Consider the following 14,617-nt stretch of genomic DNA (forward strand, 5'->3'; position numbering starts at 1 on the left):
TGAAGGTTTCTGGCCCTAGTTGGGTATGCAAACAGTTTCCCTGTTCACCTGTTTTAGAGTGAAATTATCTGGGGGCGGGAGGAACAGGGAGCACTTACACAAGAAGTTGTCTGCATTAAAAAATGTAAAATTCTCCAAACAAACCCAAACCCACTGCAGAGAAAAGCCCACAACAGGCTGTTTAGAAAAATTACGCTTTAAATATACCAATCTAAAAAAAAAAAAAAAAAAAAAAATCTAAAGAACAGGCTGTTCTTTAGAACAGCTCCAGTTTCTGCTTGTGCTTTCATTTTAGAAAACAAATGCTCAGACTTCACAGTGGGAGGAGTTTCACACAGGGATTCAAAGTCACAGAAAATGGCCACCAGTTCTAGAAACCTGAACACAACAACAGGGCACTCAAGGGACCCTCTGGGAATAGAGGGCACTTACCTTTCACAAGAGTAATTATCTAAAGACAGATATAACCTTCCCCCCCCACCCCCCACCAGTAACATAAATCATGGCCTCCAAAGTATTTGTTTGCTGAACGCCACAATGACTAATCACCCCACTTTTATTTATCCTGCGAAGGGAACCTCATGGGTGGAAAATGGGTCATTTTTAATGTAAGGTAGCTGCTAGGATTGGAGATTAGACTCCCATTTAATCATAAAAGAAAAAATACCCTCAAGAAGTATTTCCTAAAATAGAGAGAAACGCAAATTACCTTATCAGAAACTTGTATCATTACATAGAAAAGAAAGTCTTAAAATAGATCATTCAGACGCGGCAAAACGCTCTTGACTGATTTTTCTGAAAATGTCAGAATCAAAAGCAAATATTAGGACTATCAAATATACCACAAAACTGGGTAATAAACTCACTTTGTAGTGTATATTCATTTAGGTAAAAAAAAAAATGTTCTCCTGGGTAACTTACAGTGCTTCTGTGCAAAAAGTCAACCTACAGTGTATAGTGGCTAAAGAAACTCCAGAATTGCTAGACCTTGACGGGAAAATTTTGAAAGGTCAGGTTTGTTTGTTTTTGTAACCCTATTTTGCGCAGCAGTTGGGGTAGGCCAGTTCTCTAACATCTGAGTAAAACCCCATTTGGGGCTTCATTTCACTGCCACGTCATTGCTTTTTCCGTCTTTCCCAGTACCGTCCGCTTCCTCAAAGTGGTCCTCCCTTCCTCTCCCGTGAAAGCAACTATAGAACCTGCAGTGGTCCCAGGAAAGGGCAGAACACACAACAGAGAGCGTGGTTCCACAACAGGCTCCCAGCAGCAGGCTAAGACTGAAGTGTTTCCAGAGATGAGCATCAGAGACGGCACGGAGACCTTGAGAAACCTTGCTCTTTGAGTTCGTGTCAGGGATAAGACCAGAACAAACAGGTAGAAGCAGGGGCAGACCAGAATGCTGAGCAGGTTTTTAAAAAAGGAAATCCTCACGCTGGTCTAGGAGCAAATCAACATTCTATTATATTAGAGCTGATCAGAAACTTCCATACTTACATAAAAATGCACTCAAGTTTGGGGAGTCTGTGATTTGAACATGAGTCTCTCATGCCTGGTAAGATAATACTTTTGCTTCTGTTTTTACTTGAATTGGTGGTCTTATTATCTAATGTAATCAATTCTACAAAAAAACAGAAGTTGTTCTAACACATGAACAGGAAGAAGAACACAAACAAAACAGGGCCTAGAAACACTATTTAACTCACAAAGCAGGAAGTGACAGCTCATATCCATCTCACCTTGCACAAAGCCTGCCTTCATGGGTTGTTGAAATAACCCCCAGATGCCCCTCTCGGACTTAAACAGCCACTGGATTTCTCATTCCCAGAATGCACCCTGGGATGAGCACACTGTTAGCAGTAGCCAGCAAAATGGGGTGCGCACATACTCCCTGAGAAAACGTTTACTTCCTCTCAAAATTAAATTATTCTATAGCTTAGCAATTTTCATTTAGAGAAGAAAAATGCTTTCAAAAAAAAAAACAACACCAAACAATGAAACAGCCATTTAGGCATGCCTCTCTCAGGTTAAAAAGACATTTTCTTGACTACCTTAATTGGCAAGAATCCAAGCGCTTCAACAGGAACAGAAGTTTGAGTCATGGTGTCCTACTGTGTGTCTGCTAGAAGCCCAGCAGATATTATGGTTCGCTGTCTCCAGCCCCTTTTAAATCTTTAGTTACAGACTGCCATCGCCTGCTTTCCCGACAACCTGCCTTGGGACATGACCTACCAGTTTCTGCAGAGAGTGTACCCGACTGGGCAGAGGACACTGGGTTCTGTTCCCAATTTGCCACTGTGTGACCTTGAGCAAGTCTTGTGACTTTGTAGGACTCCCGTTTCCCGATCTGGAATGTGAAAAAGTTGGGCTAGTTTATTTCTAAGGTTCTTTCTAGCCATAAAACCTGAAAATCACGATTCCCTACCTCCCACTCTGTCACTTTTGACAGACTCCTAGCCTGTTTCAATCTTTCTGTAAGAATCTTCCTGTCCTCCAAAGCAGACAATCCCTCCCACCCTTGAATTCAGGCACTTTCCTTAAAAGCGTCTGGGGTAAAGGCAGCACCCAAAGTCTGGCTAGTACGAGCGTATCAGACAGCAAGAGGGAGCTTTGAAATCAGGGCCACTGGAAGACCTCAGGCAAGGAGTTTACCATCTGCTGGTCACAGCACCTCTGCTTTTCTGCTGCAGAGGAAACAGAATTATTGCCCCTTAAAGATGGAAGGAACCTTAGCGGTCACTGAGCCAAAACTCTGGTTATAGGTGAAGAAACCGAGCCAGCAAAGTTACTTGATTTTCTTTCCCAAGGTTACAGAGTGGGGCAAGGGAACAAGTGCCAGGCCTTCCGTCTGCTCTCTCACATGGAGGTCTTTTTACCTTCCTCTGTTCTTTCCCTCTGGTCTCTGTTCTTTTTCCCTCACCCCTGTAGAATTCCTCAGGACCTCTGAGGGTAATCAACAAACACTTCCTGAGCACCTCTGGACAATTCCCCAAGGAACTCTTTTAAACTTTCAACGGGCCACTCTGGGACCATTTAGCCAGGCACAGGGAGAGTGACAGCTCTGGTGAGACATAAAATGATCTTATCAGTGCAGAAATCCATTGGTGTTTTAACTCTAAAAGAAAGCTTGCAGCAGCACATAGATGGTAGATAACGGCAGGTGAGGGAGATAAGGAGGCCCTATGGGGTCCCGCTCTGGTCCCTGGCACACAGAGTTGATATTTATTGAACAGATTCAAGTTTGCACATTACCTCTGCTCTACTTGCTTCTTGTCAAAACTTCTGAGGTTACAATAACACCAAGCACAAGTGTCTCTAAGTCTCCAAGCTACAACCAAGAACAATGATCTAGTGCATACTCAGTACGTGGCAGGGAACACAACATGGGTGAGGAGAAAAGAGGCAGGACTTTGGAGTCAGATAAGACCCCAGGGTGTGAAAAACCTCACCTTTGCAACACTGGCCACATTACTGGGACTCTTTGCCTCAACTGCCACCACACTAGGTTTTTATGAGCTTCTAACAAGATGACTGAGATAATGCACATGAGGTGTAGAACTGACTGCATGAAAGCCGGTTCTGTCTTCTGTTGGGGCTATGGGTATAGACAGAGAAACCCCATTTCTAGAAAAAGCTCCAGGCTATCGGCATCCTCTTACAAGAGCAGCAAACTATCAATGGAATGACGACAACAGAAAATAATTCAGTAGTTTTAATAAACATACTCCTGTTAAGTCATTTGATTTTTAAATTATGTACAAGGAGCATAAAGCACAGATCAATATACACAAGTAAGTATGTTTCATATCCTCCATACACAGTTTAAACACCAAACATGTATGTATGTCTCAGTCCTTTCTTGTGAATAAGCAGAGAGCTAGGACTAGGAGGAAAAACAGGATAAATTATTATTTTCCTATAAAATGAGGCTGTGATAAACAATATGAACTAGCCTCAAAATTATGATTCCACGATGTGGAGAATGAGGGAAATGTAATATGACAGATGTTTATGGACCAGAAGACCCAGAGTCAGATGGATATATGCATTAAAATAGTTTTAATGGCATGACTGTGCAATGCTGCTGCCATTAAATATATTAAAGGTAACACCATTCAAAGTTACATTGGTTCTGCAAACCCTGGGCACTTATACAACAGGAAAAGAAGCTGATTTGGAAGTTGTGTGCCGCCCAGAACCGCTATGGATACACAACAGACAGCGATGGTGGGTGTAATAATACCACCATTCCTTGATTAGCGGGGATCCGTTTGTTTTTATCTTATCACAAATATAAGCCGTCAACATTAATGATATAAATATAAAACTTTTGAGCATAGACATGTCTTAACAGAAATTGGATTTGAAGTCAGCATGTCAAGCCTCAAGTTTATCCCTTCCTAGCAACTGGCATCGGCTAGTCTTGATGACAGCAGTGACTATTTGAAATGAAGATTACCAGGGCCCCACCCCAAATCCCCTGGATTAGAATCTGTGTGCCAGGAGCTTGGGAACCTCCATTTTAGTTCAGTTCCCCAGGTCGATTCTTAGCCATATTAAACTGTAATGTCACTTGACTATAACAGCATAGATTAGCTATAGTGGAAGGTATGCTCTTTCCAGGATAAAATTAAGGCATTTAAAATGAGCCGTAAAGACAAGGCTTTGTGTATAGATGTACTTTACATAGAAATGTTCTTATCTATACAAGGTTGTAAGGGGAAGGGAATCAGCCTTTATTAATTGCCTACTATGGTATAGATCCTGACCAAATTATACATTATTACTCAATCTTCAAAATAATCCTATTTGAGTTATGGATGGAAAAAGTTAGGCTTAGACAGAAAGTAACTTTTCTGAAGTCACAAGCCTGGAAAATGGCCCAGTGCGGTTGTGAAACTAGATTTATCTAACCCCAGTCTTTTCATTCCATTGTATTAAGCTCATATGCCCGTGAAACACACATACACACACACTCACGTCATAAGACAGCCATAAGGTAAAAAGGCAAAAGAATTAAATGACTTTTAGAAACCTTTTACATCAACAGAAATGTAGTTTTCAAAGAACTCACTGAATCAAAAGTCTTTGGTCTATCTGATGACAACAGAATAAAATGTATCCCTACTATCAAAACCACATTTAACAGCCTGAATTTTAGTAATCAGAAGTGTATTTTGAGGCTCGCTACAGTCAAATTTAACACTGATACTTGATTCACGCAAGCTACAAAGTTTTGCAAATGAAACATCTTAATATTCATTCTGCAAGTTACATTACCTTACAAAAGAAAACACCAACAAATGTGTGATCTAGCAATTGTCAATCCAATGGCCATCTTGCACCCTCCACTCGGCCCCTCCAACATCTGCCATGCCAGGTTCGCTCCATTGGGAAACCCACTTCTGCTGGCTTCTGGATTCATGTTCTCTTGTGGTGCTCCCTTGCTCTCTTGCCAGACTTCTCTCTAGATCCTCTCTAGGTCTTTCTTTCATTTCTCATAAAGCTCTGTCCTCAACCTCTGCCTCCCTATAGTCTCTCTCTGGAAAATCTCTTCTCCCACCTCTTGACGTATTTATATCCCAATGATTCCCAAACTAGTCCTGGCCTTCCTCTGGAGCACAAAGTCCCAATCTGTCTGGTAGACATCATACTTCAACACTTCAAACTCGGCATCTCTTAAATGCAGCTCCTCATCTCCTTCCACGTTTCCTGAATGGGTACCAGGCTCAGCTGTTTCTTCTCTACTGAGATGTCAGATGGTGTCATTTCTTTCCTTTGCATCTATTCCTTTCCCATTTCACTGCTATCTCCCCTTTTAGGCCTTCCACCTGACCCTTTTCCTTGGTGAACTGTGGGAGCCTTCTAACTAGTCTCCCTGTCTCTGGTTTCTGCCCTGCTTTTCCTCCCGATCTCCCCATGACGCACAGCCATGACACTTCCCTGTTCAAAGATCTCCAATGACTCCTATTGGTTAATACATTCATATGTCCCAGTGTGGCATTCAAGACCACGATTATTCGGCACCAAATGTTCTCCAGCTTTCTTTCCCACTTGATGCCTATACAGACCAGTTCTAACTCAACTGGGCCCACTACCTTTCCCTGCTTTCCTGTTCTCCATGCTCTCCTGTTCTCCTGCTCTCCCTTCTATCTTAAAAGCCTCCTTCTCTTCTCTTTGGTGGAAACTCCACATCCTTCAAGGACTTGCTTAAATGCTTTCCTCAAGAAAGAGTCCCTAGAGGGAAAAGGGACCTCTTCTTCCTCAAATTGCCAAAATATCTTTTTTTGGCATTTACCACACAGTTATTTTTGCATATTTTATTTCCTCACCTACAAAACAGGGTCTGAGAGGGAAAGAACCACATCTTTTTGCTGAGCACTCCTCCATTCTCCTGCACAGTGTCACATTCATAGTAGACACTCAATAAATATTTGCTGTATAACATTAATAGGACTTCTAAAAGTTTACAAAGTCTATTTACATTCAGCATCTCACTTGTTCTGTTTGGAGCTTAAGTTTATTACAAATAGCATTCAAGACTTACAATCTGATTACCGTTGCTTCATGTAATTATTGGCACTATCTCTAACTTTGTACCTTGTAAAATTACAGTAGCTCTTAAATTGCTTTACTTCTGAACACTCATAGTCCTGTGTGGCCTCCAGCAAAGAGGACAGAACATTTTGAGTCAAAGAAAGGCCACTTGCCAAACTGGTTTTTTTTTTTTCTCTGTCTATAGGTTAAGTGTATACCAATAAAAGGCCTCTGTTGGCAGATGACAGTAACAGCAAAAGCAAAATTTAAAAGGGGGGTAAGAAATTCCTTTCTGAAGATTTAAAAAAAGATTTTCCTACATACCCACTTGGAATCCTATTTATGGGTTGGAGCTGATATTCTAGCATGTTAACAACAGAAAAATCTCTAACAGGTGAACAATAATTCCTTGCTAAGAGACTGAATATGCCTAACATCATGATGGAAAAAGCACAGCACTGTTTGGTCTTGAATACCCAAGTGCCTTGTAGGAGCTCGATGAATATTTATTGAATGAACACATAAACAAATGAATTTAGAGAAGACCTTCCTATTGTTTGTAAAGTTTCCATAGATGGATGGAAGGATATGTTAAATTTGAAAAATGTTAAAAAATTGCATCGAAGGGCAAGAACTGTGATATGTCAACTCCTCCTGTGACAGATCCCATCTCAATGCTGGAGAAGCAGGTGAAGGAGGGATGACTGTCAGGCACTGCCTATTAGACTACGCTTCTCTTCTTCACTTCTTCGAAGTTTAGGTTGCAAGCCCCTCCAGGGCGAGCACTTTACCTTGAGCCCTGTGGTCCTAGCACTGTGTTTTGCATACAGAATGTGCACCATAACCGCAGCATGAGATGCAAAGACCTCCATGACCTGCCTGTGTATTTTCACACTTCAATCCTTTACATCTATTCTTCCTCATCTTGCAGAAGTATTGAGGAATAAATAAAAATACAACACTTAACCCTTAACACACTGCCTTACACACACACACATATACACACACAAGTGCTTGATAAATGGTAGTTGTTACTGTCATTATCTGGGGCTTTGCATGTACCTCAAAGGTAGTGTTTAGTGGGCTGGGCTGTCAGCACTTGCCTGCACAAAGTGCAAGTGTCGTGGGGGGTGGGCTCTTCACCCGTCTATCCTGAATGCCTAGCACAGTGCTCACCCCACAGCAAGCCCTGAGGCTGGCTGCATGACTGAGCAAATGAGATCAGGTTCCAGGCCTGCCTCTCCCCCAGCCCACTGGGTCACACATTTAAATTCTCTGGGCCTCAGTGATTATCTGTTGGTCCTTCCAGCTTAGACAAGCTAGCGATCTATAAAGAGATTTACTGAAGTTCCCAAGACAGTCACTGGCAGAACTGGAACGAGAAAACAGTTGTCCTGGAGGCCCTGCTCACTTTAGTTCCCCCTTCATTATGGAGGCCTCACATGCCAAATCTCCTTAGTAACCGTTCGCTTAAATATTGTCTCCTTGTAATTCCCAAACCTGGTAAAATGCTAGCACAAATCATATGCCCCTTGGGAGGCCTTCACTCCCTCAAAAAAAACCATTTCCTATTTCATGTCGACTACGGAGACCTGCAAATTCAGTTACCTCAGGTAGAACGGACCAGCCTTGACAAAATTAGTTTCTCGTGCTTGGGAAGAAATCACTTGGAAATCCTTGGTTCTGAGTCCTCCATTTCCTCCACATCAAGATCTAAAAAAAGAAAAGAAAAAGTGCAATGTCTCAAGACTAGCTGCCAGGATTTGATGCGTCAGCCACAATAGTAATTATAATTAGCCTGTGTTTTGAACACCTACTATAAGTCAAGCACTGAGTAAAGTGATTGACATATGACCTCAGACAGTCTTCATAATACGCCTCAAATGTAGGAGATATTCCCCCATTTTACAGCTACACAAAAAGAGGCTCTGAGAGGTCACGGAATCTTCTCAAGGTCACACAGCTAGGTTATGTTAGACCTGGGACTTAAACCCAGGTTCAATTGATTCCAAAGCCTGGGTTATTAACCTATAAGTCAGGGTTTTACAAACTTCTTTGACAATGACCCACGGTTTTTAAAAGTTACATTATATAAATGAACCCCAAAGTCTCAAAACAATGTTTACTCTTACCATGTGCAATGCATTCTGATATTTTCTATTCTATTTGATTCTTTTCTACACTGCATTATTCTATGCCTTTTAAAGAATTCCATTAGTAACTGATTTCACAATCTTCTAATTGGTCCCCACTCTTGCTGGAAAAACACCATACTTAGATATAGTACCTCCGTAGAATTTTCTCTGAAACCTCGTACTAAGTCCTCCCATGCTTTTTAACCACGAGAACCTGACCAAATAGTTGAGCTTCATAATTAGGAGGGAAGTCTTTAACCGTTAAAATATGTATAAGGCACAATAACGCATATCATCTATAACGGATCCTTAAAAGGTATGTTCAATTAGGGCCCAAGTCCAGAATGAAATTAGTCACTTACCTATAGCAGAGCAGGAGTTATCAAGTGGAACCGCGGACGGACTAAAATCTAAGGTGATTTATTATATACCCTGCAAAGAAGTGCCTAGCAGCGGGCGGCTGTGTTGTACCAACTGAGCACACCTACCTAACTGTACTGCAAAAGTAGGAGGCTGAGACTGCGACCCCCTGGGGGCAGGACCCTGACTTTGCATGTTCCATTCAATCCCAGGGGCTTGGTGCTGAACCAGGGAAATCGTTAGGTTCCCGTAGGGTCAGGCCTGGGGTCCGAGTCACAGTCGCGGGGAGGGGAGGTGCGGCTGTCGGGGCAGTTCCGGGGCCCGCTGGACCCCGGCCCGTAACGTCCCTTGGGTGCGCATTTGTCCCCCGGCCCCCCGCCCTCCAGCACAGCTGCGCAGCTGGGTCACTAGATGCGGCGCAACCTGCCCCGACTCTGCAGTTGGGCCCCCTCCCCCTCCGCGCAGGCCCCGGAGCCCGGGCACCTGCGGGCGCTGGGTCCCTGCAGCAGCTCGTCCTGCAGGGCTGGCGGAGCTCACCGCCCTGCGCCGGTGCTTCCAAGCCAGGTTTCCAGGCTCCCTCCTGGGGAGAGGAGGGGCAGGCTGCTCGGCCCCGCGCCCCGCGCCCACAGGCCGTGCTCCCCCCACCCACCAGCGCACGCAGACCCTCCGCCTGGCACTTACGGGGCTCGACTCCTGCGCTGCGAGCGCCTGTCCCCCGGGGGTCCATGGCGCTTCCGGACCCGCCAGGCCCGCCGCCGCGCCACACAGCACCGCCCAGAAAATGGACGCCGGCGGCTGGGCTCTGCCAGCCCGGCCCGCCCCCGGCGCGGGGCACGGGACGCGGCCCGTCCGGGAGGAGGTCGGCGCGACCCTCCGCCCGCGGGCCGGGGCGCTCGGGGTCCTGCTGTGCGGAGAAGAAGGCCTCGGGAGGGCCGCGGCGGGACCCGAGCGGCCCCACGACGGCCCCGCGAGGCTCCAGACCCCACCAAGCGGGCAGCGGCCTGCGCCTCCACCTTCTCCCGGGAAAATACAATTCAGAACCTGCGGAAGAACAACCCACTGAGGTGTCTACGGTCATTATCAGAACAAGGCCTGGGTCTGCAGGACGGTCCCAGGGTTCCGGACCCAGATCCCAGACAGCGTCCAAACGCTGCACATTTGGGAGAGGCGGGATTCAGAGAAAGTCAAGTGCAGTTTTAATTGAAACAAATTCGCTGGAATAGGGTGTCACCTGCGCTTTCCCATGGCTGTCAGGAGAGGCCTAGATTGATTTCCCCCACGTGATATAAAAGATATTTCACGCAAAAGACTCAGTCGTCTTCCTTTAATAAAGGGCACTGACTGCTTATTAGGATCTTTCTTCCAAGACCCAGGGACCGCTCCTTGAATATGTATTTACAGAGGCCTGCCACAGTAAATAAACTCGCGTTGTAAAGCTAACAGCTTAGTGCACTAATGTACAGGTTTTGTTTGCTCGTTTTTAAAAAACCATCCTGTGTTTTGGTAGTATGAGTCTTATTTAAAATTTTTCTTTAGAAAGGATTCACTCCCAGATGAAGGCTTGAAAGGATAGAATTCTTTGCTCGACTTACATCCTGTTTTTGGCTTGGAGTACCGTGTTTATACTTCTGCATCCCAGTTCCTCACCGTGTTTTTAGGAATATGATCATTTTGATGAATAAAGTAGATTCCAATATTAAATACAAAATCCTGTAAAACTTCTTTTTTTTATTTTAAATAAGGGAAAGTATATGGACTTAAAGTCAAATGAAAGGATCATGCAATTAAAAACAAAAGTAGTGTTCTGAAGACCGGCAGGTTGGGCAACATGCATACACTTGTACACAAGCAGTGCCCAACATCCTCAAAGCCAAGCACCTTTTATTCTCTCTCTCTCTCTCTCTCTCTCTCTCTCTCTCTCTCTCTCTCTCTCTCTCTCTAGGCCACATGGTTAGAAAGATCTATCCCACTAAATTGCATTTATTAACTAATGATTCATCTTCCCACTTAAAAAAACGACCCTGCAATGTTTTTCTGTACGTAACCAACCGTCAATTAGGGCTTCTACAAAGCCTGAGCTAACCCGTTGTTAATCGTGGATTCCAACCTAAAGAAACTTGTAGTCTCATTGTAAATTTGCGTGCTTCCATTGAGGCTTTTGGAAACTGAAAATCATTCGGACCTCCAACAAAACTCAGACACACAAATTAGAAACCATTGACATTGCTCTCTGTACTTCCTTGAGATTGGAAGTGGGAAGTGGTAGAGCAGATTTGGCCTTTGGATTCTGTCTGTGTGGGGTTAAAGCCCAGCTTTCTCACTTACAAGGTCACTCACTATGTAACTTTAGGCAAATTACCAACTTCCCTGTGCCTTGGCTTCCTTGTCTGTAAAATGGGGCTAATTTTAATATTATGCTTACCTTGTAGGGCTTTTTGATAATTAAATGGGATAATAACATATGAAATATCTACAATAGTAGTGCCCGCACATAGTAAGTGCTCTGTAAGTGTAAGCATTTGTGGCTATTAGTGCAGGAAGTCCAGTATTCAGAGCTCTAAGTTCCTACAGTCCAAGCCATAAGAATCATAGCTACTTGTGTAAAGCAACATTTATACCCCAGAAATTTTCCAGGAGTTAGCTGCCAGAGTCACATGATGGGTGACATAAAGGGATTTAAACACAGTTCTGATTCCACAGTCCACTTTCTGTACTGCTAACATGTTCCAAGGTGGTACCTTGATCAGACGCTGTCAACAGCTTGTTAAGGGTGAAATCGGCTCTGGCTTTCTTTCCTAAGAGGCTTAGCAAATGAATGGCTCCTTACATCCACTTGGGAATTTACAAACAGTGGCATTTCTTTCTCATTAGAGCTAAATGTTTCTCCAGAGCGAGTAGATTTCCCCAAATTGTTATTAATAACTAAAATATCGTGGCAACAGTTTTAAACACCACAGCCTAAAACTTACATAATCAGCCTGTCCTTCAAAATTTTCCACGCTTCCTCATAACCAGTTGCAGATTCTCTCTCTTAATCATTCTTCTGACTATGGGGAACTATCTGGAAATTTCCAGGAACATCCCAACTTGTCATAATTTTATTCTTTTCTGGAAAGGTTTATTCTTTTCTGGAAAGGTTTATTCTTTTCAAAACAATTAAATGTGATTTATTTTTCTATGTCTTTGTAATGCTTTTCATTTTAACACATTTGCTGATGACAAAAAATAAAAAATCCTAAGACTTTCAAGATTCTTTCCTCTCTTCTTAAATTTCTACCAGTTCTTCAACAGCTCCACAGCGTGGCTCCTGATCGTTTTCTAGTGGCCTATTTAGGAGGCATTTCTCATTTTTCTACCTAATTTCTTTTAATCTCACAATTTCCATTATGCTACAAGCACCTGCTTGCACGTTCTGATTTAGGACTATTGGCCGATTTAACATTTACTACCCCTCTTCTCTTTCTTTTTTTTCAAAGTTTCAATATTATCATAATATATAAAAAGACATGAGTCATCTCTATTAAACCCACTTGCTACTTCTGTTTCCCACCATGAGTTAGGAATCTATAACTCACTGCCTCCCATATTTGCAAAGCACTGTTGGATTTAATTTATTGTTTTACTTTTCTTCTCTCTTTCCCTCATCATGGGCACTCACCAAATTCTATCACTTGGTCTCCCCTCATGTGGTTGCTTATCTCTTTCCTTTCAAGCATTTTAAGAAAGTCTCTGTCCAAATCGTTTTTCCTAATCTCCACCACATTCCTGAAAGGCCTCTTGTGATGTTGTGTTGCGAAGTCTACTAAAGCCCCTGAAGAGGCAGTGTTTAGAACAAGGGTGTCAACTTCCAAAGCTCATGGGAGCCAGGCAGGAAGTAATGTGAATAGGGGCCTAAAGGATAATCCGTGTTCCACGGAAATGGGGAATGGGGGTGGTCACTACCCAGCCCCAGACCAACTGTTGCCAGCTGGGTATGCCAGCTCTGCAGAATTTTCCAATGAAGCCCAAAGGATTTTTGTGTAAAATATATGAAATGTTGACTACTTAAAAAACAAAAAGAATCTGAATCTGATCAAGTCTGTAGCTATAACTACCAATTTACAGGAAACCTCTGAGACAGGGGAACATGTAAAACAGCACCAAGGAATGCAATCATCAAATTTCAGATTGTGGGAAACTCTATGAGTCAAACAAACTGTTTCTTCAACAAAATTTTGAGAGCAATGGCAAGGATGAAAGAGAGGGAGGAAAATCTATAGATTAAATGAAATTTAAAGGAATAGTAATTGCATTGTATGGACCTTATTTGGACTTGTGCTTTGTACAAATTGTTGGGTTTTTTTTAAATGAACTAATTGGATAAATTTGAATACTGACTATGATATTTGATGTTATTAAAGAATTATTGTTTTTATTCATGTGATAATGATACTGTGGTTACTTTTCTTTCTTTAAAAAAATCTATATCTTTAAATGTACTTTTTTAGTAATACGCATTTTAAAAACTTTTTATTTAGAAATATTTTAGTTATAGAAAAGTTGCAAGAATAGTACCAAAAACTCCTATATATATTCTGCCCATATTTATCTATTTATCTACCTATTATTTTTTTCCTTTTATAAGTTGCAGACATCATTCTCTTTTACCCCTCAACATTTCAGCATTTGTTTACTAAGAAAAAGGGATTTCACTTAGTGTTCTTATCTTTTAGAAAATCATTCTAAAATACTTAGAGATAAAATTATATGATCTGGGATTTTAAAAAATAGTAAGGCAGGAGAGTATTTATATGAAACAAGATTGGCCAGCAGTTGAGAACTGTTGAAGCTGAGTGATTGCTACATGGGGGTTCATTAAACTAATCTTTCCATATTCTACCTATATTTAAGATTTTCATGACAAAGTTTTAAAAGAGTATGTTAATGGAAGACTTTAAATTATATAAAATGCCTTTGATATAATATTAAGTAAATAAAAAGAAGCCACTAAATTGTCTACAAAATATTATCTCAATTCTTAGAAAACAATCACCAGGTATAGATAAAAGACTGAAAGAAAACATGCCAAAATGATACCATTCCAAATTATTTCACAATAGGTATATTTTACTTTTATAAATAGAAGGAAAAAAGATAATACAATTACAAAAATAGAAAACAAAAACATTGGTGACTGATTCAATTAAAACTACTGTTAAAGTCAAACAAAATACATATGTGGAGTAGAGTGGCCAATGGGCCCCCAGTTTACAGATTTTGACTTAGAAAATGGATCCACAATCTATGGCCTATGGGCTAATTTGGCCCACCACCTTTTTTTGTATAGCCCACAAGCTGAGGATGATTATTACATTTTTAAATGCTTGAAGAAAATCAAAAGGAGAATAATATTTTGTGACATGGAAATTACATGAAATTCAAATTTCTGTGTCCATAAGTGAAGTTTTACTAGTACATAGCTTCAGTCTCATTTCTGTATCCATGGCAGAACATCTATTATTATTATTATACTTAATATTATATATTATTACATTTTTAATTTTAACCAATAAAAGGTTTGTGGAAATTTTTCTCCTCTGTTATATAAA

General features: G+C 41.8%; 1 protein-coding gene across 11 annotated transcripts in view; it reads right to left on the reverse strand.

Annotated features, from left to right (window-relative positions):
* Positions 1-14,617, reverse strand: part of ZBTB38 (zinc finger and BTB domain containing 38) — a 108,982-nt gene that overhangs the window by 32,141 nt on the left and 62,224 nt on the right. For 4 of the 11 annotated variants that reach the window (XM_081072056.1, XM_081072055.1, XM_081072052.1 and 1 more), the window contains one exon: positions 8,143-8,247. The gene's annotated coding sequence lies outside the window, so the exon portion shown is untranslated. Of the gene's footprint in view, positions 1-2,229; positions 2,345-8,142; positions 8,248-9,031; positions 9,610-9,710; positions 10,061-14,617 lie in introns of those variants that run through there. The other 7 variants (XM_081072059.1, XM_081072062.1, XM_081072061.1 and 4 more) reach the window with 5 other exon arrangements.

The sequence above is a fragment of the Rhinolophus hipposideros genome, assembly GCF_964194185.1.
Source record: "Rhinolophus hipposideros genome assembly, chromosome: 14".
Classification (NCBI taxonomy): domain Eukaryota; kingdom Metazoa; phylum Chordata; class Mammalia; order Chiroptera; family Rhinolophidae; genus Rhinolophus; species Rhinolophus hipposideros.